At 45.1% G+C, this 27,871-nt stretch overlaps 1 protein-coding gene and 1 non-coding gene across 2 annotated transcripts in view; both read right to left on the bottom strand.

Annotated features, from left to right (window-relative positions):
• Positions 1-27,871, bottom strand: part of LOC144126768 (chitotriosidase-1-like) — a 184,362-nt gene that overhangs the window by 54,541 nt on the left and 101,950 nt on the right. The window lies entirely within an intron of this gene.
• TRNAP-CGG (transfer RNA proline (anticodon CGG)) lies at positions 23,715-23,788 on the bottom strand. The gene has a single exon. It is a non-coding gene; the product is annotated as a tRNA-Pro (tRNA).

Here is a 27,871-nt window from a genome sequence, read left to right as displayed (position 1 = left end):
AACAATGCCGCTTATAAGAGCGAACGGTGACGCATGCTGCGATCTCCTGGCGGGTCTAGTCGACCGGCGGATTGCAAGCCTAGAGGTCGCTGGTGATGAATTGGTTCAGCGGAAGATTCCACATTCAACGAAGCCTTCTGGCTACGAGCACTTACAGCCTTTCGCGGAAGCTTGCGCCCCATATGCGCAGACTGTCGGCGGCTCCACCGAGGTAGAAGATGGGCAATGCGACCGGAGAGCAGGGCAAACGCCAGAATGGTGCACGCTGCATCAAGTAATCTTCACTTCTATGTGACCGGGCGGCGTATTCGATCCTGGTGGTTAGCGACGAACGCCTAATGAATGTATCTAGCCTTAACCCACTCTGCCACTGCCAGGCTACGATAAGTGTGAAAATGACCTGTGGCTCGAGCACACGATGGGGCAGTGAGTGAGAGTGGGGGAACGTGAAGAGTGACTCTGAAAGTGATCGGACAGTCTCATGCCAGTGTGCTAATTATGTTCTGTGTGAACTGTTTTCCGTTGCGGCGTATATGCCACTTCATGAGAACTGGAGTTGTATGTTTTCTTCATTCGGTATTTACTTCCAGTGTTGTTGCATGTATACTTTTTCTGATTTTACCAGAGGGTTTCATTTGTGCTTGTCATCCTGCAAATGAAATGTGTAAACTATGCTTGCTTCTGCATGCCTGAAGGTAACTTCCCTAGCATGTTTTTTTTTTCTTCCCAATTGTTAGTAGGACGCTGAAACATTTTTTTTTGTTGGTACAGCGACCAGTGGAGGCCGGGTACTTGTGCTTTCGCGCGTTTTGTATGTTGTTGAAGGCCGGATGCATTGTGCTATTGTGGGCTTCGGTATGTTGTTTGTACAGCAAGTGTCCCCCCAACATTCTTGGTGGGGAGGTGTTAAGTGGAAGCCCACAAGGCCGATGGGACCCCCCCCCCCCCCCGCACCTGTTACCAGCAGCGGTCATGCACGGGGGGGGACCGAGGAATGTACGTCGAGGCGTGACGCCCGCTTAGGGTGAGAGCTGCGCATTCCACTGGGCTCGCGACAGCCCACGGGGACAATGCCCTCCCCCCCCCCCCCCCCCGCACCTGCTACCAGGAGCGATCATGTCCCGCGGAAGACATTCCTTAGCTGTCAATCCGATGCGTGGCAATCGATGGAATGTGCATGCAGCGAGCTGCGTACGCGGAGTCACGCGCCCTGCACGTTCCAGGAGGAGCGGGGTCCACTGGGCTCCGCCCACTTGTACATTGCATGGCTATTGGTTCAGATTGGGCGAGAGCTGGTTTGGTAAAGCTCCGCCCAAGTATCGAAGGGTTTAAAACCCGTGGGAAACAACGATTTTGGACGAGCGCGCCGAGTCTCAAGCTCGACCGTTTTTAACAGCCTTTTTTAAACAGCCTTTTTTTAAACTGCCTTTTACTCACCTGCCTTTTTATGTCAGTGCCGTCTTTAATAAATAAGTTTTGTTTTGAGAAGTTGGAACTGCTGCCCCAACCGGCAACGTGTCGCCGGACGAAGACCTGAAGTACTCTTCGTACTGCTAAAAGCCGTTCCCATCGGTAGGAGGGCAAGAGGAAAGTTTAACTGTCTAGCCTGTTTCCACGGACTTCATTTGCTAATATGTAGATGGTGGACTATTTCAAATGCAGCACTAGTGCGCCCTTCCCCACGTTTACTTCTTCGTCTATTTGTGTCTGTGTTATCTATCGTATTAGGCATCTACTTCCACTACAGGTTAGAAGACAATTATACTTTTCCCTTGTTCATTCCCATCTTGTATACTGCAACCTGGTGTGGGGAACATGCAACAAGACTGATTCGTATAAATTGCTTTCTCTTCAGAAAAGAGCTCTATGCTCATTATGTTTAAGCCCAGTTGTCGAAAATAATCTTTTCGAAACATTTCATGTTCGCACTTTCTTTCATTCCTACAATTTGAGTTTGGCTGTTCAAATTTTTTATAAAGTAAAGCAATTTCAGGTGTTTCCAAAATGCTTATAATTCAAGAAATGTTACGTATGGTTTACGTGCGGTCACCTTATCCACTGAAAGACCTAGAACGAACTATGGAAAACAAACTATAGATAACCAAATTGTAACATTGTGTAATGCTTATCAGTCTCTAATAAAAATCGCCGTAGAAAGTCATAGTGTATCAGGTTTTAAGAAAAACTGAAGATTCTTTTTCCTCTGTAAATTCAGCTAACTTTGTATATTTTGTCTTTTGCGTTGCTTCTTTTACTGCCGAGTGTGCATATCGTGTTTTCTACCAATTGCTGTTTATTAACTTTGCATCGTTTTTTCAGTGTTTGCTATTTCTATCGTATAACTTTTGTTGCTTGTTTTGAAAGTGTTTTTTTTTCATGCGGCCACTGTTCGATGTATTATTCGGGGTGTAGGCCTCGTCAGGAGGTTTGCCTCGTCTTCCTCCTTTTGCCTCACCTCGAGGGCATATCGTATTATATGGCCAAATAAAAATACTACTACTACTACTACTTATTTAATATTTTCCATGGCCATTTTAGAGCAGTTGGGCTTTGTGCGCTTAAAAAGTTGTGCATTGCAGAGAGTAATGTGAAGCTGCTGTGCATGAAATCGATTTTATTGTACTGCAGTAGCTGGCATTCAGTAGCTGTTCAATTTCTGCGTCACTGTTTTGCCGAGGCCCGCAAGGACACCCAAATGTATTAGTATTCTCTTTGTTTTCCACACAGCGCCCTGGGGAAACGAAGTACCTCCTTGACAAATATGCGCTGTATACGCCGAAAGTGGGTCCACTGATGAGGTTCCGGACAGAGCGCGCCATGTACGAGCAGATTGCTCGTGAGATAGTGGAGGTCCTTGGAACCAAGCGCACTGCAATACAGTGTGAAACTCGATTTAAAACTGTAGCTAAAAGAAAGAAGAGCGAAGAGAAGGTCAACAAAACGTCGGGACAAGCTCCCTGTCGGCCAACTTTTGAAGAGGAATTTTCCGCTATAAGGACCATTGATGATAGCTTGGAGCCCGAGGTGCTACAAGGCATTGGAAATGTCCATTACAAAAACACAGCAACACATGTGCAAACTTCATCCCATAGTAGTCAGGGCTCTGCAGAGCATGATACTGCATCTGAGTATTTGTTAGCCGAGGATCTGTGTCAAAGTAATTTGGAGGAACAAGATACAGTCAGGCCGTGCAAAAAGCGCAAAGCAGATAGAAACATGCGGCCAGGTACTTCACGAGAAAAGCACATGGACTTATTTTTTGAGAAAATGAAAGAAATTGTCCAAGAAAACGAAGCCAAAAAAGAAGAAACAGAGAAGAAGAGAGAAGAACGTCATAAGGAATTGCTTAGGGCATATGCAGAGCACATGGAAACGCTGAAGAAAATTTTGCATCACGAAGACTGAGAAGACATCGTCACATCTTGGCAATGTTTACACTACTAGTCTACTATTACAATAGTCAGCATATTTATCAATATTTTATTTATTGCTGTTAAGCTGCAGCTGTGTTACTTTATCGTTTTCTTGTTTACACAGAGTTGTGGAGCAGTTCACAGCTGTTTTTAACTTTTCCATCCACAACCATATGTTACGAATTCCTACTTTATTTTTTACAGCTTGTTTTGTTTGTGTTTGGAGCACAATTGAATATTGTCATTTCACCTCTTTGCAATAAAGTACTGTGAAGCAGAAAGTGAGTTGTTTGAAAACAGCCACGAATAATACACTGCAACTGCATTGCTAAGAATGAAACAGCCAGGTGCAATTTATTGACTACAATTTCTAAGCTCACAGTGTGAAGGCAAATGTAAAGAGCAGAATATAACAGTTTGCACAAAATAAGATAACGTTTAACTCAAAAATAAAAGTGATAAAGTAATGCCTTAATGAATGTAAAGAGAAAGCCACAGCTTTGTACACGGTTGCAAACAAGGGGAGCATTGCCTAGTTTGCATCATGCTGCACCCTCATTCTAGCACGTCTTAGGAAGAGGCCGGCTAGCTTCTCTCGTTTCAGCTCCCCCAGATGACGTAGCACACTTTCACGTGTCGTCTGATCCGCTCTACATTGCTCAGGGTCCACTTCATTTTGCCATGAGTGCTGGGCAAAGCGTAGTGCTCTTTCTACCACCTCCTCCTTTGTTAACAGATCATCGGTAGAGTCTCCAGCATCAATGTAAACATTGTGAAGGACACAGCATGCTATTATAAGCATTTTTATCTTGTTAATCGTGGTTAGCTCAATGTATCTGAGTTGCCGAAACCTCTGTTTTAGCAGCCCAAACGCATTTTCTATTTTCACTCTCGTGGCTGTGTGGCGGTTATTGTAAGCAATTTTTGCTGCAGTAAGGTTGCCATAGTCTCTATATGAGGTGAGCAAATGCTCCCCGACAGGGTAAGCCGCATCCCCGAGCAGATGATATTTGTTTACTTCACAAATTCTTGGAAGATCTCTACTGATAGAGGATAGCCTTAGCACTCTAGCATCATGAATTTTTCCAGACGTGCCAGTAAACACATGTTCAAATCTTGCATTTGCATCACATATGCCTTGCATAGTGAGAGACACCTGGTCCTGCCGGCTTCCATATGTGGACCGCACTTTGTTCTTTGGGCAGCGCATGGGTATGTAGGTGCCGTCTACACATCCTATCACATTGGGGAAGCCAGCAACCTGGAAAAGGTGAGAAAATCAAGAAGATAAAAACGATACCTTGTGCTATTACGCATGCAAATATTTTATATCTATAATGTAATTGCGGTACCTTCAATTGAAGCGTTGAAAGCGTTTGCATATCAGTGTTGCTCTAGAAAGTGATTTTTGCGCAAGATAGGTCGTTAACTACACTAGATACTTTGAGCTACCTCAACCTTCACCAGGCTGTCAAGTCTACTGCCTGCGCTTGCATAGTGCTACTCAATAGAACAGTAAGTGTACATACTTTTTCAAAATCCTTAGCGATGGCATCCTTGTCGGTTCCGAAGTTGATGACTTCTGGTGCTATATGACAGAGAAACTGAAGAACTCTGTCTATCACTGCCATCTGTGTTGTTTCTGCCATGTTAAAGAGTACTGCAACCTCTCGCATGGATGCTTTGTTACTAGCATACCTGAAAAACAAGAGTAAAGCCATTATTATACCGCTTTCTTGAGTATGTTGATGCATTGCAAGTGCTACATAGAATTAAGATTGCTTTGATGCGATTGCAATTATAAAGCAATGTTACTCATGCACGTTGCACGTTTTATGAATTATAAATGTAAAAGTAACCCCTTTAGGCCGATGTGTGGTCTATTTAACTGGGTTGGATTCAGGAAAGCAGTGCGCTAGCGACGAAAAATTCTAACCACTGCAGTACCAACTAGTCAGCTTATTATGCTGTAGACTGACCACTCTTAAACATAGCCAACCGAGCAAATGACACAGTCCAAGAAATCTAGCTACAAAGAATGCTTTAAAGGTGTTTTCAGGCGGCAGTTCAGCTCGAACCCGGCAAGAATGCCTAGTTGTAAATTCAAATCGCGTGGAGCAAGAACACTGTTTCACTACTTATCATGCTGGGGAAATTTCAGACAACTTACCAAAGAAACGAAAGAAGATGCTCCTCTGCCGTCTTGGCGGGTGAGCCACCGTGATTTCTGCTTGAAGGATAGAATTTGGAGTCCTCGAACTTGAAGACAAGCTCGTAGCAAGCCTTGCGCGGAAGGCGAAAATTCCTGCGGAACTGTTGAACACGTAAATTAGAGCTAGCAATATTGACCGCACCTTGGCGCTTACCTCTGATTCAGAATAATGTCGCACCGTCGTGTCTACGTAACTTGTCACTTTGGGTATTTTAGCCGGCACAGTGAACAACTCTGTGAACATCGCTGTATACACGTGAGTGTCATCTTCGTCGGAACTGCTGTCGGTGCTGTCATTTGCAGCTAACAAAAGAACTGATGGCTTCGCTAACGCCACTAGGCGCTTCCGCTTCGACATGATGCTGCGAAACTGCGTGCACTCAGCAGAGCTAAAACAACCAAAACGTTTAGCACAGCGGTACCCGGTACACAACTTCGGTGCAGAGGCAACTCGATCTGTTCGTGCGTTGGCGCCAAATTTTGCAGGAGGTTACGGAACTGGCTTGGCCTGGCTTGGCGCGGATCCAAACACCGAAAAACGTGGCTATCACGTGATGCGATTTCCAGTCGAGCTTTCGTTGCTCCGTCGGGAAAGTGAGAGCAACTCGGAGCCCTCTAGCGCAGAGCGCTCCAAGTCAGAGGCGCTCGAAAAGAACCAGCCGAATACATGTCAACTGCTCTTTTTCGACCAGCCGAATACAACCAACGTTTCGTAGCGCTCTAGAGCGCTCAAGAACGACCAGCCGAAGACACCATTAATCATTTGGGTACTTCGACAGTTGTCGTACTGCTTAACCCTTCCCACGTAATTTCAACTTTATTTTCTCGGTGTATTTCCTGTAGAAAATCAATTACCTCATGACCAATACCTTCATCTTTTAATACGTTCCACAGGAGTTCCCTGTTCATGTTGTCGGATGCACCGCTTATGTCCAGCAAGTCTAAATACAGAGGTCTGTTTTCTGCCTTATCTATTTCTATGCATTGGGTAGGCACGAACAGGCTATCATCTAAGCACGTACCTCTTCTGATCCCATTCTGAAGTTCTCCGAATATCCTATTATTTTCTACCCATGCCTGCATTTTTAATTTCACTGCCTGCATTGTCAACCTGCATATAACAGATGCTATCGTAATCGGTCGGAAGGATTTTATGTTCATTTTTATCCCTTTTTCTTTATAAATCAAACTCATTTACTTTGTCTCCAGCTGCGCGATATTTGCTTATTTGTTATGACAGTCTCCAATGCTTTTATCAGCGTTTCTTTGCTTCTTGGACCAAGTTCATTGACCAGCTTGATTGGAATTTCGTCTATCCCTGCGGATGCGCATTCAGGAATATTTGCTTCCTCCTTTTTCCAGTTAATATTGGTCAGTTCTAAGATGTTTTATATTGTGCTGTCCTCTGTTGCTCCCTTATTTAGGAAGGTTACCCTATCGTTGTTCCTAAATGACTCAGCTATAATGTAATGTAGTTCACAGCGTCGTCTCCCTCTAAACTTTTTCCCTCGGCATATTGAATCTCTTCCTGCTTTCTTTGATTCGCCAGCTTATATGGTTCCAGAATTTTCTTGAACCCCCCCCCCCCCCCCCCCCCCCCTTTTTAATTCCATTGGAAACTTCATACAACCAGCGATCAGAGGACTTCTTGATCTTAGCTTGGACGAGGACCTGCACTTGGTGTTTCTTTTGTCGATAAGATTCCCATTTTTGGCCTATTTCCTCTTCAGATAATTGTGCCCTCTTTGCTTCTCTCTGTTCCCTTGAAGCCAACTGTCGTTGTTCGATGGCCTCGCTAATTCCCTTATTCCACCAGCTTCGTGGCTTCCTCTTTCATCTCCAGCGGTTTACTCCTTTTACTTCTTTTATTTTTATACTAATGAGTAGCCGTAACTGATTGTAATCCCATTTTTCCATGCGGTGTTTCTCCATTGCTTCCTCTATGGCGGCTGGTATTAGCGCTATTTTGTTCGTTGTTTAATTTTGCGTTCTCATTTTTGGCTTTTCTGCATTTCTCTTTGATCAGGGCTCCCAACTGTAGGCTAGTACACTTATGATCACTTCCCAGGTTGTACTTCCCCTCTTTGTCTATTTCCATTACTGCGAGCTTGCCATAGATCCCCTGCGACATTAGGCTGCAATCAATGGTCGTCTGCCTGTTATGGGATTCTTACGTAATTTGTCCCTGACATTTAGTTTCTCTATTTACAAAAAATAGGTTGTGTGGCTCACAGAAGTATAGCATTAACTTCCCGTTCAAATCTGTGTATCCATCCAGATCCTCGATGTGGCCATTCATGTCACCCAGCAGAATAATATGAGCACCGTCTCCAAACTGCTTTATATCGTCATTGAGACATTTAACTATATCCTTGACTTCCTGCATTTTTACCCCTGTCCCTAAATAAACTACACCTAGCCATGCCCTTTTACCGGCAATTGTACCTGATACCCAGACATGTTCTTTGCAAGTTGATTTTATTCTCTGCCAATTTGTTCCTTGCTGTATCAGCATGCCTACCGCTCCTCCCTTCCTCTCCGTTGTTGTTCTGTTGCTCCCTTCCCAGACGTAGCCATCAATAAACGGTGAATCTTGTAAATCCGTGAGATGTGTCTCGCATAGCGTGTACACACCTACTTCTTCGCCCTTTAAGTGCTGTTCTATCTCTAGCCATTTCGCTCTCTTTCTACCCCTTTGCATTTTTATGTAACTGATCCTGGTGTTAAATTTCTTTTGAGAGTACGTTTCCTTGCATTCGGATCCGCTGGCTTCTGTTGCGCATGTCGGTGTGACCGTGCGGCTGTATGCGAACGCAAAGGAGTACACAGAGGTCCAGCAAGCGCATCATGGTCTTTTGTTCTTTCTAAGGCGGACGCTGTAGATTCCCGGTGTGACTCCTATATCATTTATTGCCGATTTCAACAGCGTGCATCCGTCCATATCATTTTCCCAAACGTATTCTAGTTCTGCAATCAATTTTCTTGACGTCACAGTATCAGTTCACGAAGACTGCTTAACTACAGCAGTTTACCGTAAACCGACTAACCGCCAACAGTATCTGCACTTTGACAATAGCCACGTCCAACATGTTAAAACCAGCATCCCTAGAGTCAAGCGGTTCTCTTCAAACGAATTTTCTCGGAACAGTCTGATTTTGAACGCAACTGCGCTACGATTCGTAGCTCGCTGACTAAACAGAATTACCCACCGAAACTGATAGATGATGCCGTAAAGCGCGCTGATACAAATCTCCGAAGGAGTCTACTTGCCAAAGACAAACAAAAAATTCAGCACTTTCATACCAACCTTGTCTTTGACCCATTCTGTATTTTCTCCAGAAGTTTCGGCAATCCTAAAGAAGCATTACATCATTCTTATGCAAAGTGATCGCCTGAAGAACATATTTTCAGAGCCACCCAGAGCAGTTTACAGAGGATCGAAAAACTTGCGATGTATACTCGTATCACCAAAGACCAATCCCCCGAAACCCGTAGGCTGACACCCTTGCAGCAAGAGTCGCTGTAAAGTATGTCTGCACATGACCACATCTCAGAGCGTCAGAAGTACCGGTTCGCTCTTTCGTTTAAATATTCGCGGCGATTTCACCTGCGATACTGCAAATGTCATCTATCTACTACATTGTACTGTCTGTAATTTGCATTCTATTGGTCAGACTGAAACCCCATTTAGATTACGCTTTAACAACCGCAGAGCCCACGTTCAGTCCCTACCGAGATAGAGAGAGAGAGAGAGAAACGTTATTGCCAGGAAGATGGTGACCTTCTTGGGTCACTTCAGCTGCTCTATATGGCCGGCAGTTTAAGTCTGTCGGTGACCTCCTGCGCTCTTGTCGTGGCCCGGAACTTAACGCCCGGGTCCGGGCTAGCGAGAACAGCTTCCCATTTTTCAAGCGTTGGAGATGTGACTAGATCTGCCGGAGGCGGATCCTCCGTGCATGCAGTCCCAAAATATGTGGTCTAAGGTAGCAGACTCGCCGCACAGCTGACAATACGGATTTACCAAATCGGAAAAGATATCGGAATACGTCCATGGGTTTGGCTGCGACCGCGTTTGTAGCTGCCTCCACGTGGCAGCCTGTTAGCGGCAGAGCGAAACGTGCTGAGGAGGCAGGCTCGCTCTAAGCTCCCTATAATAGTTAGTTATGGTTTGATATGTAATTAGCGTCTCACCCCTGGGGACATCCGGGTCCGAAACCCCCTCACCGGCTCGGCTGACAAAACCTCGAACATACTGGTGAGCGGCCTCTTTCCCTGGAACACCCGCGTGAGCCGGGACCCACACCAGATCCACTTCCTTCCTGTAGTTCGGCATCGTACAAATAATTTTGCATGCAGTGGCGGAGACACGTCCCCTCGCGAGGTTGCGAAGGGCCGTTTTGGAATCGCTGAGAATTGTGCTGATGCCTTCCTGAACGATCATGCTCGTAGATTGAGTCAGGGTAAAGAAATGCAATACAAGTAAATAAAAAGTTTTTCGGCAGAGGGCATGCCGGAAGTACGCGGAATCCTTACCGGACTTACCGCTATGAAGGCATGCCCAACTCACCGGCCACTCATTTGATCAGATTTCTCTACCATTTTGGAATCAAGCTTTAAAACTAATCATGACCGGGAAATTAGAGAGTCTTACCTTACCTATAAATTCAATACAGTGTCTTCAGGTTTAAATGAAAGCACAGGAAAATTAAATTCCACACTATCTTAATGCCCAATTATTTTTGCAGTTAGCTTATTGTTATACATATACGTATATATAAAAGGGAGTATTTAGTGATAGGTGAAGACGATGCTTCTTCTTTAGTGCCGCAAGGAAACGCTGCAGATTTTTCGCACATCCGGAACAGCTGCCGGCCAGTTTAAGTGGAAGGGTCTGTTAGGTACCATCCTGTTAAATGCCATTTTCACCGACGAGTCCTGCTATCACGTGTAACTTTCACAGCAAGCCGTCGCTAAGCCCTCCTCATGTAACTTGCGACAAAATAACAGTGAACTTGTTAAAAACTACAGCACAACAAAAAACTGGGCCTATTTGTGAAGGATTGTGTCGTCCTTTGCTGTTCAGAATGCATAGACGTTAAATTCCCTTCTTATTTTAATACCATCGCCAAGAAAAAAACTCATCTCGTCGCTGAGTTTCAACATAGTGATACCTCAGAGCCGGATGAGCCGCGTTCAAATTAAGCCTGCAATCGTCGTGACTGCTTTCCGCCGCCTCCGGGTTGAGAGCACATCTCAGAAACGCAAGCGTGAGAAGGAAGAAAGGAATGAGTCATGATCCTTCATTCGCGAATGAATGGTGACTTCGCATTAGCCTATCAGAGCCGGCTTCCATCATGTTGAAGCGAAATGAGAAATAATGCTCGGAAAGCAGACCCAAGTCCGGCCTTCGACGTGTGGAGGTCGGCCAAGCTGACGGTATTAAAAAATCATGCTCGTAGATTGAGTCAGGGCAAAGAAACGAAAGACAAGTAAATGAAAAGTGTCTCGCCAGAGGGTAGGCCGAAAGTAGCGGAATAAAATAGAATCGTCGACGGATGAGGTTCTGTGCCCTTTTACCGACGTCATAAGATTTGACTGAGCAGCATGCGCAGATATGTAGAAAATGAGAATTAAAGCCAACTGACCAACCGGATGGGCTTAACAAGACTCATAAATACATTACATCAGAATAATATGTGTAGCGAAAATAAGGATTGCGGTAAAAACGAAACGAATGAGATAAGGAAAAAGGCGCCCCTCATGAGCTTATAGCCTTAAGGCCCTTCGCTGACGGGTCAACGTAGCCTCTATTTTGGTTGCCCCGTCTTCCGTTTCTTGCTCACTGAAAGCCTTGATCACCTGCAGCAGAGGGGTCTTCGTGGCAACAGAGTTTGCCAGCGAACGCTCACCCGAACGTGTGATGCGCGTTTCAAAGGACAAGAAGCGTTTCTACGGAAGGTTAAAAAAAATGTCACGTGTCAGCTTTACCTCTTCCTGAAATATTACCGACGAACCGTTTCCTTTCACATACGGTGACGAAGGTGTGACAGATGTCCTTTTCCAGAAGTTCAGACGTCCGATGGAGATCTGTTTACGTCCGATATACATCCGACGGACAGCCGACGGACCTTCATTTGTCGCTCCGCCGATCGTCCAACGAACGTCCGGCGAACGTTCAGAAGCGGACATTTGGAAGTTTCCCAAAACCCTGTACGCAGAGCCCCCTGTGGGTGTAAAAATTTACCACAAGCATTGATGTAAAGCTCGGCTAGCATGTGTGCCACTCGAACGAAAATTTAAATCGCACATTTCTGTTCAATTCCTTTGCCACGTAGACGAAAGCAAACCAGACAGAGAACAGCTGTTATGTGATCTGTTGTCAGCATCACTTTCTTGGTCACAACAAAGGCACTGAACAACGTGTGGTTTAAATTTACATACAAATAGCAATACACTGACTTGTAGACTGAAAACATGTAAATCAAAGTACACACGCCTACCATGAAATCAAGCATGCTTATAAAACAATTCATATTTCTGAGGTTTATTAAAAAATTTCCAAATTACGCAGGATTGACGAATGTGAAGTCTTTAAATTAGAAAAAAACAAAAAGGTTGGCGAAAAAGTGAGAAAATAACAATTAGATTTGGTTTTTGGGGGAAGGAAATGGCGCATGCAGTATCTGTCTCACACATCGGTGGACATCTGAACCGCGCCGTAAGGGAAGGGATAAAGGAGAGACTAAGAAAAATTAATGTGGATTAGCTCAACTAATCCAGGATATACAAAGCGAAAGATGTCGGCGCTCACTGTGTTCATTGGCGTTGGCGTTGACAATGTTCTAGACGGCTATGGCTTTGAGCAAAGGAAGAGCGCATAACTGGCTCCCTGGATATGCGAACGCCTTATTCGTGCTTTGATACATGTGGCGGTGGTGAGAGAAAGATGTGGCCTGAATGCATTAGCGCTGACAGCGTTGTGGCTGACATGCGGCACTGCAGCAATAGCTAGGCCGCAGCGTTCATTTGGTGATCTCTCGCGATCAACCATTAACTGCACGCCACCTCCCAGGGTGGCGGGGATGGCGCGCTGCCTATCCAGTGTGCAGAACGCAATCAAAGCAGGCTTTTGCAGTTGGGCACCAACGCCACGTACATGAAAGCGAGATTGAGGTTTCCAATGACCAACGGAGCCGGCTGTGCGCCTTTCCTGCTGCGTTTTTATGGAGGAAAAACGCCAAGGCGCCCGTGTGCTGTGCGATGTCAGCGCACGTTAAAGATTCCCAGGTGGTCGAAATTATTCCGGAGCCCTCCACTACGGCACCTCTTACTTCCTTTCTTCTTTCACTCCCACCTTTATCCATTCCCTTAGGGCGCGGTTGAGGTGTTCCCCGATATGAGAAACAGATACTGCGGCATTTATTTTCCCCAAAAATAATTATTATTACATCGTTTTCATGTAGTATCGGAGACAAAAGTGGTATACTCCACGCAGCGGGAGCTGGAGCAACGGAAAACTGCAGTGTAACGCCGTCTAAGGCACGAAGCATTCAAACGAGTCAAGCGGCATGCCTGCAGATAATAAAGGGCTCCCATTGGCTGTCTCATTCCCAGATGCCGCATGTAGATGGCGTTACGAAGCAGTTTTTCGTTTTGCGGTTCACGCTGCGTGGAGTACCGGACAGTACAACAAAGTTATGTAGTGGTTATATACGAAGAAAAGTGCAGTACACGAGCAAATATACAATAGTTACAAGAACAAAAAGTGGCATACATGCAAGAAAATCACTGCTTTATAATGGAGTCGCATATTGAATCTTTCGGAACAACCTTTTCATTTCGGAGATTGAAAGATGACTTATGTTTAACTTTGCCGGCAGTTTGTTCCAAATTATGGCAGTAGCGCTGACAATTTTTCGTTTGCCGTAACTACTATTAACAGATCTCGAAAGTAAGACGACAGTTGAAAAAATTCTTGGTTAGACGCAATGAATAGGCGGAAGCAGGTGATGGTAATGGGATGTTATAATTTAATATGTGTGTAACCACAGAAGCTAGTTTGCAATCTCGGAAAACAAAGATTGGTTGTAATATTTGGGTCACGAAAGAATGGAGCGGATCTATCTATGTGTTTACTGTGTGTTATTATACGGAGGGGTCTTTTTTGTAACATGTATATTTCATTTAAATACGTATTATACGGAAGTCCAGAGGACTCTATATATAGAGTAAGTCATATGACTTTGAAAAAGGAAATAATACAAAATTTTTATTCTACGAATTGAGAACTTACTAGCTTCTATTAGGACAAGAAAAGCTGGCCTCAATTTACTGCTGCCACGAATTATGTGATGGTTAAAACTGAAAGCGGAATCCGGAGTTACATCGAGATACACCTCTTGATCGACTTGTTCAAGGAAGTTTGTGCCTATTCGTAACTCATTTAAACAATTTGCTAATTTGTATGGACTGAAAAAAAATCTACTTAGTCTTTGAGACATTTGTTAATTTTTATTCCGTGAGAAACATTGACATACCACAGAAAGGACACTATTCGCCTGCCTTTCAACCATATTAAGATCCTGACTAGAGAAGGGCGTTATAATTCACATAAACAATAGTTTGGGCGTGGTTCAGAACATCTGGCAGATCATTTATAAATAAAGAAGAGGGTAACGGTACCAATACCCTGAACCATTCCACATAGGATGGAATGAACAGAGGATACAGATTTATCTATTTTAGGCATTGCACTCGACCAGAAATAGATGAAAAACTTCTTTGCTGTACCTCTGACCCGACAGCTATCTAATTTTGATAACAGTATAACATATATTGTTTACAGCGTCGAATGCTTTTTTGATTTCAATAAGAATGCCAACTACATACTGTTTGTTATTTAATGCTTTGCTATTAAATTCGCTCAAACGCTGTATGTACAGCCGTGGAAGCAGATGTGTTTTTTCTAAACCCATGATGGGTGTCTACTAACAAGCTTAATTTAACTAGAAAACGAGTAAAGCGTTTGATACGGGCCGGTAGTTTCGGTTTGGTCTATGGGGGTTTAACGTCCCAAAGCGACTCAAGCTATGAGGGATGCCGTAGTGAAGGGCTCCGGTAATTTCGACCACTTGGGGTTCTTTAATGTGCACTGACATTGCACAGTACACGGGCATCTAAAATTTCGCCTCCATCGAAATGCGACCGCCACGGCCGGGATAGAACCAGCGTGTTTCTGGTCAGCAGCCGAGCACCATAACCATGCTCGGATGTCATCCGTACTACCCGACTTATATATGGGAGTGACTTGCGCTATTTTGAATGTGTGTGGATACGTGGCTGCACAGAAGGATGCATTAAATAATTTTGCTAAATGCTCACTAATTTCCTCAATGTACTGCAGAATGCATGTTTCTATTTGTTCTTCTTCCTTGAGACATTGTTTTAACAGTAGAGATGAATTCTTTGTGAGCAATGCCATCATGAATGAATGAGGTATAGGAGCTGGGAGCTTAGGGCTTCGTGCTGTAAGGATTCTGGCGACAGCTCGTCTGGTTCAGTTGCGTAATCGGCCCGGGACACCTGCAGCCGGGGTCACTGCACGGCGATAGGCATCTTGGTTCTCACGGCCTGTCCCCGCTTGGGTTATTGGATTCGAGACAGAGGACTCTGCTGCCGTTTGTAAACATTGCTACGGAGGCACTTAGCGACCACCGAACCGAGCAGGAGTGGCTCACCCCTTCAGCTGTGCCGGCTCTCTGGCGCCTCGCCCATTCGGACTTCCCGGAAGACGTGTTCGGCTTGACAGCGTGAGAACTGTCGTTCGGACGCGAAGACAACGCTCTCTCTGGTGGGGGCGATTGTCCAGCGGCACTCTCTCTCTCCGGCGAGACATGTGACGGGGGCGTGTCTCTATGTGAAGTGGTGTGTGTGTACGACGGTGCAAGTTAGGCCACGCCCAACCTGGCGAAGACCTCCTCGAACCTGGGGAATGCTAGGGACCGGACCCTTTTAAAACCGGACGACGAGTGCCATGAGGAGGAATCCTCGATCATCCTCAGATCTTCTCAGATCCTCCGACCTTCCCCCATCACCCTCCAATGGGTTCATAGATCTTGTAAATAATGTAAAGTAAACCCCCTATACAGTTTCCTTCATGACCAAGTCCGACAACGTCATTCGTAGAAGGGACCTGCGGCGCTGAGTCAGCTCACTCAAGGACCCCTCATCTCCAACAATGCATAGTAAGTTTTGCAAGAGCGGGTTCTATGTTACAGAAGTATTGATTAAATCTTCTGCAGTTCTAGTTGGCGGGATTAACTGTGGTAATATATAATCCTTCGCGCAAATTGTAATTACTGAGTTAACTAGTTGCCACATTTTACGCGGAGCATATTGGTTTTGAATAAGAGTTGTATGATAGTGCTTTTTGACTTTTAGATGTAAGGCAAGAGCTTTATTTATATGTACTTTATAGGCTCCGAGCGCTGCAGTTTGACGCGCACCAGTGTCGCCATCTGGTTAACAGCGGTGGCGAAATGCGCGGACGCAGCCAACGCAGCTCTCTGGTTCTGTTTGCAGTGGACGAGGCGAGCCGTAAGGTGTACCGCCGTGAGGGCGAAAACAAACTTATTTAATTCTGGGTGCTCGACCTACTGCTGTGTTTACCAATGTCATAAAGCTATAAAAGCACTGCAGTCAAGGTACAGAATATATTTTAACGCTTTCCTTGGAGATTGTGCATGCTTGCTCATGCACAGAAGATCTACTGGAAATGAGTGCATTGTGGAACAAAATTCATGAGTGTGAACTGGGAACGAGCTTACACTGACTGGGATGTTTTGAACGTTCCATCACTGGTAAGAGTCAGGAGTTGCTTTATGTCTTTACGTAGAGTGAAGGAATGAGCTCAGTGAGTCACAGGAAATGGTCAGCGATGAAGTTCTTGGAGCTAGCATCTGAGGTTTCAGACTTCGTTTGTTATGCTCATCTGTGTTTCAGCGCGTCGATTTTGTTTATATTTTTTTCGTGCGTGTGTGTATGCTATGAGTGCGACGTCGTACTTCGGAGAGCGCTTATGTCGTTTTTAACATTGTTTTACCTAAGCTTTTGTGTACGTATTTGTATCATTTATAGCCTACAGTGGTTTAGAATTTTGTATATTTTTTCTGTTGCATTCCCGAGATCTAAAATCCAGTTCTTGATCAAAAAAGAGAAAAGTAGAGAGGGGTTCTAATTTCTGTATATATATTTATTGAATTTTACGACATCACTAAACCCTTAATTTCTGGAGTTAATCTTGATTTTAATGGCGTTGGTTGTCCCAATGCAACTCAGATTATAAGGGGCGCCATTGTGCAAGGTTCCAGATAATATCGACCACCTGGGGTTCTTTAACGTGCACTGACATCGCACAGTACGCGGGCCTCTAGCATTTCGCCTCCATCGAAATGCGACCGCCGCAACCGGCATCGAACCCGAGTCATTTGGGTCAGGAGCTGAGCACCATAACCACTGAGCCACTGTGGCGGCCTCTCTAGAGTTAAGTATTTACCAAAAGAAAAACACGACCAAAATCCATTTAATTGGTGCTTTCACGAAGTGCCTAAAATGAAAGTCCTCTTACTTAACTTACTCAGCAAGAAACCCATCGTGTTTTTGTATGCTTAGAGCTATGCTTCTCTGAGGGGAATACACAAAGTAAAGCAAGGTCAATGCTGCACGATGTAGAGCATTATCATCTTATATGTGTAGTAAGTTTGCGTTTTTCGCAATTCTAACCGACCATTCACATAATGGATGTCGCAGTGGATGTAAATTACATAGCTGATTTCATTATCTGGGTCAATCAGACACTTGTTTCTAAAACTATGAAAGCACTTAATAATCTCAATAAGTTTTATTGCACTGCCGGATGTTGCAGTGCCGTCAGGACTGCAACACAATCATGGTTGCACTGAATCGGTGATCAGCCTAGACTGAGGGCAATTGAAACTAACTGTAGCAGCAGTGGCGTCAAGGCTTTCAATGCGTTGAAAAGAAGCAGACATTGACTCAGAATGGCATTGTGGTCAGCGCGCGTCTGCTATGCGGCCGGGCTGACGCGAACGCAGTGGTCATGGAGGAAGGCACAGGGCCACCAAGGCCAGTCTCGAGAGGGGTACGCGCTCTCTTCCTCGAGACCGGCCGTGCCTGAGCGTCAAGTAAACGCGGGGAGTGCCACGAGGCGGCGCTGGCGATGTGGTCACTGGTGGCGCCTCCATACCAGCGCACGGAGCCCATACTGGATGCGATGGCTTTCAAAATGTTGCTTTCTGTGCCACTTATCTTTTGTATGTAAAGCGCACAAAAGCTCAGTTGTTACCCACAGATATACTTAGTCAGAATAAAATTTTGCAACAGTAATTGTTTCCTTAAAGCGAATTAAGATAAAATTAATTATATGGTCAGACTCTTTATTAATATTCATATCTGCAGGCTGCGTATACGCGAACTTAACAGGTTATGATCAACAGTTGTTTTTACGCGTCTCTAATTCTTTTTTGAAAGGGGTACATGGTGGTAGAAAGAACACTGGAGAATAATAAATATCTTCATTAATAACAGCAGAGACAGCCAGTGATATATATAAATTGCATAAGATATGATTGGTGAACGTCGCCGTAGAGTAGGTAACTCGAATTGGTTGTGTTCTTTGATTAAAAAACATGTAAGACTCCATCAAGCTCAACTACGGTTTTGCGTCGTCATTGAAAGTGTCAATATTTATGTCTCCACATATAATTACAGGATTATTCATTGAAGCAAAATGTTGTAGCGCAGGTTGAAAGGCATCTAGAAAAAGCTGATGTGTGAACCTAGGGAACGCTATAGAACCCTAGATTAACTCTGAACTTAGTTCAAGTAATAAGAAGTCATAAGCTTCAGGAACCTAGCATGTGGTTCTGGAAGAAAGCTTAAAAGAAATATTCTTGTGTACATACAAAGCTACTCCTATGACACGTGTTTTTATTGGTCGCGAAAGATAGACTGAATTAAAATTTGGTATGTAGAAGAAGTCATCAGGTTTCAGCCACCTTTATAACAACACGATTATGTCACACTCAAAAGAACGGGAAGTTAATAAAGCCAGCAAAGAGTTAATATTATTAGTTCAGCTTCTGATATTGCAGTGCTGTATCTTCAGTTCAGATTATATTGCCGCCGAAAATGCCGCGCGTAAGTGCGATGCACTACACATTTCAGATGGTTTACGTACATGAAGACCGTGAATGCATGCGGTTAATTTCAAATCTTCCTCAGAAGCGACTTGTATGACCGACGAAGTTTCAGTTTTCCTGACATGAATTTTTTTTATTGGAAGCCAACGAAAGCTTCCACTCTTTTTTCCTTCTTTTCTGAGCGGTCGTTCCGTGCAATATTTTCAGTTCCGGACATAAATGCTCAATAACGTAAATAGGATTGTCCTCTTAGTATTGCAAGCTAGCCGTACAAATTTTCTTCCTTTTTGCTAATTTAAGCAGGTTGTCGCGGACTTGGCCCGATGAAAACCGGACAATAAAACGTTGGATTTCGTCTTATCTTCTCCCCGCCTCATCTACCTTGTAAATCTGGCACTCCCAGTGCGTCTGGAACTCGGATACACGGCCCACCAACAAACCTGTTGGTCTGGTCGTGCACGCGTGGCAGGCTCATTTTACTTTAACCAATGCGCTTCTTATTGTGCAGCGATACGCGCTCCGGCCATTGCGTTTAAACCTGTTTGTAGACGCGGAGCGCTTCGAATATAGGGACATAGTGCACACAATGGCCACACAGCGCGCAGGACACGTGTGTAAGGATCATTGCACCGCCCTCTATCTCTGCATCCCCGCCCTTCCCCAGAGTCGAGCTGATAGGCGAGAACCACAGGTTTCGTCACGTGGAGGGATGCGTGAACGCGAATTTGAGGCAGCCTCGCCAAACAGTTTTATCTTGGTTGCTTTATTACATCCCTTTTTTGGCGAAAGCGTCTGTCGCCACTCTGCAACGGTGACTTGTTGCCCTCATGGAGGTGATGCGTAAGGAGATGGCCGAGGCTCATTTTCCAGTAGTTCCTTAATAAGGAATGACTTCGGAGACCCTGCCAATACGCTGGCTGAGAAACGAAATAAGCTGCCACCTTGCGACGAGAATTTCTGGGACGCTCGGCGTTATGAAATGACGGACCCTCGCGCATCGCCGCGTTTCCACCGGCGGCAAGCACTGGAAAGCGGCTGCGCTGCGGAGTAAGTGACGTAAGCCGTGATGACGAGGCGACCTAAGTCGAAGTGGCAGGAGTTGACGTGGAACGGCCGAGGAAGCTGTAGCGCCTCCCCTTTCGACCTCCACCCACTTGATTGGATTGTGGAAGACTGCGTTGCACGACGGGCAGTTGAGGCCCTCAGAAAGCTTTCGTCCAAGTGTCTCGAGAATGACGACCGCCACCGTTTCCGCTGCTTGCGCTCTGCTCAAGTGGAACAGACCCGGAGCCACGTGTCCTGAAGCTGATCGCCGAGTGCGGCTAAATAAGGACTGCTGCCAAAAGTGGCCGGAAGGCCTGCGGCACAAGGATAGCAAAAGTAGCGTGCATATACATTCCACACTTCTCACATGACAGACATAAAATTGGCTTCCTCCGTTTAGTTTTCGTAAACTGTGCGTTGCTTCGTTTGTTGAGCAAGACGGGTCTCGATTTCGCGGTTGAGGGTAGGCGCGCGTATATATTTGCCCCCCCCCCCCCCCTCTACTCTCCCCATCGTCATCAATCTTCTTTTTTCTTCCCTTCCCCCATGAAGGACAGCGGGCCAGGTAATGATCCCTCAGGCACACCGATGTAAGCTCTCCCTCTCTCTGCAAAACTCGCAGTATACGAGTACTGCTTTGACCTGTGTTATATTTTTTCATTCAAGGAATTTCCCTTCCTCACGGAATCTGACAAATGAAGTTTTGAGAAAAGAGAATTTTCACAAACTTTCAGAAAATTTCAACCACCAAAATTTCCTAAATTTTTTCTCAAATTAACGCAGATTTCTATCTGCTGTGGGAAAAAAGGGCTTGAAATAGGGGATTTTTTTGGAGTGCGCAAATTCCGGGTTCCAGCATGCATGAAATATTACGGCTAACAGCTAGTCGGAACTAGAGGCGCAGAAGTGTTTATGCGCTAAGCACATTGGAGAAACTCGCTTCCCACCAGTTTTTTTCGAAGCCGATTATGGGACGAAGTTTTCGCAAACACAAAAAACTAGTGAAAGAGCAATACTCTAAATGAGTCGTCGTTAATGGACGACGTCCTAATAGACGCACATGAATGAAATTAAGCTAGCAGCATCCCTTGAGATGCATTCTTCGACTGTATCGCATGCCATTGCAGTACGTGAACAGTTGGCTAACTGTCGATATATTAAAACGCAAAAAAAATGGTTTCTAACACTTCGGCTTCTTTCTGTGAATCTCTTTTCAGGGGAAGACTGTTTTTCTGTACTAAGGCGCCTAACAAACCTGTCGCAGGGGCAGTCCACTTCCCTTGAGCAAATGACGCTTTCACAGAGCGGTGTCACATGCCAAAAAAAAGTGTGATTTGGAAATGATGGCACTAGCGATGGATGTTGCCGCAATTCGTCGAAATTAATTTATTGTCATGTATATTTTCAGTTGAATATATTTAGTCAATACAATTTCATTGCACATATAATTAGTCCAAGATAATTTAGAACATTATTGATTCCATGTCAGATACAGTAACAGTTTGTAATGCTGATATGAAATTTCAACTTTCTTTTTTTCTTATGGGCCGCACGTTTCATGGGATTGTGAAGAAAGCTGAAAACCAGCACTATTCCAAATCAGTTTAGCTCCAGAAAAATAGATAAAGCTATAGAAATGTGGCTTTTGTAAAGCGGCAACGAGTGTTCAGAAGTTTCCGATAAAAAAAGAGGGATTCAAGACATTTGAACTTTTTGAGGAAGATGACACAGAAGAGTAAAGGTTGGAGGGTTTCAAACAACAGTCGACCACTGCTGATGCAGCAGTTCTCGCCTCTCATCACTCGAGTGTACGCGGAGTTCTCGGAATATTTTCAAAGATGGGTTTACTGAGCAGAAATTGTGCAACGCCAGCGCTTTGCCAGCTCAAGCACAAGTTAAGACGCTTCAAGCGACAGGTGATGCGGCCGATTACGTCTATTTTACGCACTTTCATTATATTAAATATTGCCAACTGCCACCACTGTATTTATGTTTTGGTCAAAGATGCGTTCATCTGTGCGATAGAACGTGTCCCTTAGTTCAGCTTTATTTGTAAGTACAAGATAAACGTCTCAATCCGAAGCAACTTACGGTGATGGATAAACACCTGTCCGTTTATACGCCATCATTCATTTTCGAGCTTGAGTCTTCCGGTTGCGTCTATTCAGTGCAATGTACTGTTTAGTGGTTGTCATTAGTCGCTTAAACGTTATTCCTTGACCCGTGAACTATTCCATCACAATTCACTATGCGCTGCCTTAATATTAGTGCCTTGGTTACTGTCTCGTGTGGCACCCGGTTTGTTGCTGAATTCGATGCTTTCATAGCGCAAGCATTCTAAAAAAACATTGGAGACAACTTTCTTTCTGCCTACCGGTACTGCTTGACTGCTTTAAAGCTGCGCGAAACAACTGAAAAGCTAACAATGATGTACACGTACACTGAGTTTAAGCTAATTTGTGCTCTTTAGGAGTGAAGCACAATTTAAGCCGCAAAACAGCTATGCTTTAACATTCGGTTCGTAATTACGCTGGTCGCCTTCCTCCCCGTTTATCAAGTTAAAGTAAGCTGAAGTCGAACTGTTTCCACGTGAAGCACGTAGACGCCAGAACATGGTAAGGAAATGTAGCTATCTTGAAAACTGACCACTGCGGACTGCTTCGCTTTATCATGTCGAGAGAAAGGATCCGTAAGGAACCGTAAATATATATGAAGGGAGCGATCACAGTCACCGAAACAAAGGTGCATAAGGGAATGTAACTTTTTATGAGTTGTGCTGATGAGTGGGGTAATAATACTTACAGTAAGCAATCGCTTAAAGAAAATTACTTAAAAAACAGCAGAAAAAACAACCATGCCGCCGGTGGGATCCGAACCCACGACCTCTGAATATCGCGTCTGGTGCTCTACCAACTGAGCTACGGCGACGGCTGTCCAATCTGTTGCTCTCGTGGGTATTTATGTTTATTGGGTGTAAGCGAATCTTGAGAGTGTTCAACAGCGCCACTCTCGTCAATACCGCGACTTTTTCGTGGAACGTCATCTAACGGCGAGGGCGTCAACTGTGCGAGAGCACTCTTATTCTGCCTATGGCATCAAGACTGCCAGAACCGAGACCCTCGTTAAGCTATTAGCAGACAAGGTAAAGGAAATGAGGGGCTCGTTTGACAAATACATGAAGGAAGCCAACAGTCACCGAAACCAAGGTGCATTGAGGAATGTTTTTTTTTTTTAATTTATGTTACGGATTAGTGGGAGAAAAATGCTTCAATTAAGCTTTTATTTTAAAGAAAACTACTTATAAAGCAGCAGAAACAACAACCATGCCGCCGGTGGGATCCGAACCCACGACCTCCGAATACCGCGTCCGGTTCTCTTACCAACTGAGCAACAGCGACGGCTGTCCAATCTGCTGCTCTGGTGGGTATTTATGTTTATTGCGTGTAAGCGAACCTTGAGAGTGTTCACCAGCGCCACCCTCGTCCATAGCGGCGGACGTAGCACGTCCTGTATTACCGCGAGTATGACGTGGAATGTCATCTAACGGCGAGGGCGGACACTGTGCTAGAGCCCTCTTATGCTACCGATGGCATCAAGACTACCAGAACCGAGACCCTCGTTAAGCTATTAGCAGACAAGATAAGGGAAATGAGGGGCTCGTTTGACAAATACATGAAGGAAGCCAACAGTCACCGAAACCAAGGTGCATTGGGCAATGTTTTTTTTATTTTTTTAATTTATGGTGCGGATTAGTGGGAGAAAAATACTTCAATTAGGCTTTGATTTTAAAGAAAACTTCTTATAAATCAGCCGAAAAAAAAACCATGCCGCCGGTGGGATCCGAACCCACGACCTCCGAATACCGCGTCCGGTGCTCTTACCAACTGAGCTACGGCGACTTTTTTTTTTCTTTATTGCATGGAAGAACTTCTGTAGAAAGGAGGAAACTTCAATCAGACTAGTTCGCGTCTCAAGTTACCGGGCTGCTTAATATGAGCCCCCCATAGCCCTAACTCACCACTGCATCCCCATCAAAACATCAAAATTCAGGGAGGCACACACAAGCATCTAGGCACGGCAGCCAGCTTGGAGGTTCGTCGCGAGCAGCATATACACTCCTCACCAACGCACACTGTTCCCGAAACACAGATTTGGACGATCTTGGTGGCTCGGCATGTCTGTCCATCATACGGCTTTTCCAAAGACTGAATAGTCCCATCAACACAAACACGTCATAAGGCACAACAGAGTTTTTGTCAACAGGCAGAAATCTAATAGTGTATGGTGTAATTTCAATGTCCTTCTTAAGAGTTCGTTGTAGTATGTCCCAAAAGAACATGGCATCACGGCACAGGATGAAGCAATGATCAATTGTCTCAGGCACGTTACACAGACGACAATTCACATTCCAGGGTACAAACATCCCCTTGTCATTAAGAAATGTCTTGACAGGCAGCGTCGCTGTGTGTAGTTTGAAAAAGAACGTTTTAGCGGCTGCCTGAATGCACATCCGCCTAACACGCTTTAGAACACTGATGTCCAAAGACCCCAGATAAGGCTGCCGATACAATGGTGTAGGGAATAAAGACTCAGTGAGAGCCTGGGTCATGTGCTTTCTCGAGAGGCTATACAGGTAATCTAAAGAGAAGCGCACAGTGAGAAAATTGAAAGTGTCAGCAACCTCCTTAAGAAATCCCCATAAAGTCCCCTCACGAGCCTGCACAGTCGGTGCGAATAAGTAAGGCAAATGAAAACTAAGCCGCCTAATGAGCGCAGATACCAGAAACGGGTCGTTTGCCGATTTGAAAAAGAAAAAACGGGAAACGAGTTGATGCACGAACAGGGGAACAAGGCCCACTCCACCACCCTCTAAGGGAAGGAACAAGTTGTCACGCCTCATCGGCTCCCATTGAGAGCGCCAAACGAATGCTGCAAATATTCTATGTATTGCTTGCACCTTCCTCCTCGCACAATGCAGGACTTGAAGGACATACGCGAGCTTTGCAAACAAAAAAATGTTACAGACCTGTGCCCTCGCAAACACTGAGAGTTCCCTACCCATCCAAGCCTGTGTTTGCCGCCGTAGAGTTACAGTTTGTGAATCCCAGTAGGCTGTACTGTTGCGAACTTGGTGCAGCGGAACGCCTAGGTACTCAAGAGGGCTACAGTTCCAGCATATACCACCGAACTTTCTTGGCCTAGTTCCCCAATGACCCAACCAAAAGCCTTTGGATTTCTCTAAATTAAGAGCCGCACCTGATACATCGCAGAACTGTTTAGTCAAGTTTAGAGCCTCGAGTACACTCTTTTTGTCAGAACAAAAGAGGGCGACATCATCAGCGTAAGCTAAAACTTTAACTTCACATTGAGCCAGAGAGCAACCACGGATAGCTGCGCTGTTAATTATACTGAGACAGAGGGGTTCCAGATATAGGGCAAACAACAATGGAGACAGTGGACATCCTTGACGAACAGATGCTTCTAGTGGTACTGGTTTCGTTAGCTCCTGATTAACAATAACCCTTGTATAGGAGTTCTTATAGCACAGCCTTATGCCTTTGAGCAAGACGTCACCAATATTTGCATACTCTAAGACCGCGAACAAGAAATCGTGCCGAACTTTATCAAACGCCTTAGCCAAGTCAATTTGAATCAGAGCTACTTGGCCTATCTCATCTGATACTGTCTCTAATACTGAACGTGCAATATGGATATGTGTTTCAATACTGCGGCCTCTAATACCACAGACCTGATGCGGACCTATCAAGTCCATAATGACGAGCTGCAGACGACTGCTAAGAACCTTGGCAAAAATTTTGTAATCAACATTGCAAAGGGAAATTGGACGATATCCCTCAACAGTTTTCAACCGATTAGTATCTTTGCTTTTGGGAATTAATATTGTGTGCCCAGAATAAAAAGTGGGAGGCAGGACACCCACATCATAAGATGCTTTGAAAACTTCCATCAAAACAGGCACTAGGCAAGGCGAAAATGTTTTATAGAATTCGCTAGTAATACCATCTGGCCCAGGAGATTTCTGGCTCTGCAGGGCAGAAATGGCTGGTTGAATTTCATCCAAAGTGATAGGTCCCTTCACTATAGCACACTTCTCATCATCAAGTCGAGGGAAGTTTCCGAGCAAGGAACTGTAATCGAAACCCTGACTTGGATCTTCGCAACTGCCAAACAGCTTCCGATAATAGTCGAAGAAAGCAGCAAGAATACCAGGCGCATCGCTGTATGTGCAATCACCATACTGAATTTCCAATATTTCCTTCTCAAGAGCATTCTCTCTTTCATCACTCAGGGCCCGACGAGAAGGTTGCTCATCAAGAAACCTTCGGGACCTAGATCGTATCAAGGCCCCCTTATATCTGTCTGTCGCAAATTGTTGAAGCTGTGCTTTTACGTTATTAATCTCTTCGAGATAGGCACCCGGGCTTACCCTTTCTAGCTCATGTAGCTCCGTTAGGGTGCGCCCAAGCTCACGAAGGTGGTGTCTCTTCAGGAAAGCGATTCTTGCTGAGGCCTCAATTGCCAAGTTTTTGATCTCCTGTTTAAACAAGTCCCACTTTTGAAAAATGGAAAGATCACGGCGTGACCATACGTCCTTCAAACAAGTAGGTACAGCACGCTGAAAGATTTCGTCTTAGAGCAGACAGTTATTCATCTTCCACAACTCCCATCGAGGGTGAAGTACATGCCGAGTGTACTTTCCTATCTGAAGAGACACCATACAATGGTCACTGAAGGAAATGGGCCGCACCCAGTAGCCAAACACACTTGCTAATGCGTCAACAGAAACGTAAATTCTGTCAAGGCGAGCATTACATTAGAGGAAAACTGAAAATGAGTGAAATGTATACTGTCGCCTTTTTCCTGCCCCACATCCACAAGACTATATTCAGAAACCAAATCGGTAAGTAATGCAGCACTATGGTCATATCTCTTACATACCACTGAACGGTCCTCATCCCTGCAAACGCAATTAAAATCTCCCAACAATATAATTTTGCGGTCCGTGCACAAATGTTCAATTAATGACATAAAAAAAGCCTTCTATCGCGCTGCTTTGTGGGGGCATAAACACAAATAATCCGCCACTGTACACCTGAAATTGTGAGATCACAGCATATAAGTCGCCCCTCGTCATCTATGCAATAAGACATGGCTGTCATCTCTAGCGTGTTCGCCAGGAATAGCATACAACCTCCGGATAAGCCTCTCGCGTGGCTAACAATAGTGCTGTATTCCGACAAAAAAGGCTCAAGAGCAGCTGCTGTCTCTTCATTAGAGGACAACTTTGTTTCCTGGATAGCGGCTACACACACACTCCATTTCTTTAAGAGATGCCGTACCTGCTGTTGCCTCCTACGATTACGCATACCCCTAACGTTAAGGGTAGCGACTTGATATGCTGCGACGCTCGCCATTTTGGTGCCAGTCTTAACAAACGCCATCCCCTGGAATGTGGTGGCCCGCCGCCAAATTGGCGGCCTCTCGGGCAGACATCGCCCTCCTCTTTAACACCACCCTTCCCGTGGCCTCTACACATTGTGCCTTCTGGTCAACGCCATCGATACACACCTCGTCAGCATCTGCAGGACGTTTCAAAGGTGCGGTGCTGTCCATGTCTTCCTCTGAGACAGCCAAGGCCTCGGCCCACGAACCCGAGGGGAGCACATCACTCGCTGCCACACTGACAGCCGACAGAGAACCTGACACGCCAGAGATCGACGCCACACACGTCTCACCGTTACCCTCCAACGACGAAGCAGAATCAGCATCAGAGGAGGATCGGCGAGCATTCACTGGCTGTATCGCCTCGACTGACTCCACAGGAGGCATATCCGGACGTTGACCTGTGGCAACGAGGTGTTCCTGTGCAGCAAGCACAGCAGTCTCTGTAACACTCACGGGGGGGGGGGGGGGGGGCCCGGGTCCGGCGGTTTTCGTCCTGGAGGCGTGGATGCTAGATG

Source organism: Amblyomma americanum, chromosome 1 (assembly GCF_052857255.1).
Source record: "Amblyomma americanum isolate KBUSLIRL-KWMA chromosome 1, ASM5285725v1, whole genome shotgun sequence".
Lineage (NCBI taxonomy): Eukaryota > Metazoa > Arthropoda > Arachnida > Ixodida > Ixodidae > Amblyomma > Amblyomma americanum.
This window is presented reverse-complemented; position numbering and strand designations above follow the sequence as displayed.